The following is a 525-nucleotide window of genomic DNA, read 5'->3' on the forward strand; positions in this document are numbered from 1 at the left end:
GTCACACTGCCGTCGGTGTTGTACACCAGCTCGATGCCCAATACAAACGCACACTTGCCGTCATCTCGAAACGCTTCTTGAGATCACTCTTGGTTCTTGCAATCAGATCCACTGAACTCCCAATCACCAATACGTCGTCAACGTACACCAGTATAAGCACGCAATGACTGTCCACAATCGTGATGTAGAGGCACGGATCGTAGGCTGAAACTTGAAAGCCGATAGAGCACACATACTCGTCGAAGGTCTCGTTCCACACACGCGAAGCTTGCTTGAAGCCGTAGATTGCCTTCACCAGCTCCAGACAGTCGAAGTCGCCGTCGAGCTTCACACCTTCTGGTATCACACAGTACACGACCTCCTTCATTACACCGTAGAGGAATGGTGTCACCACGTCCAGTTGGTCCAGAGGCCAGCCGAAGAACACAATCAAAGCAATGATCATGCGCAGCGTCACGTACTTGACCACGGGCGAGAACGTCTCCGTGTAGTCGATGCCGTACTTCTGCTTGAAGCCCTTAGCCA

This window comes from Phytophthora parasitica, assembly GCF_000247585.1.
Source record: "Phytophthora parasitica INRA-310 unplaced genomic scaffold supercont2.4, whole genome shotgun sequence".
Lineage (NCBI taxonomy): Eukaryota > Oomycota > Peronosporomycetes > Peronosporales > Peronosporaceae > Phytophthora > Phytophthora nicotianae.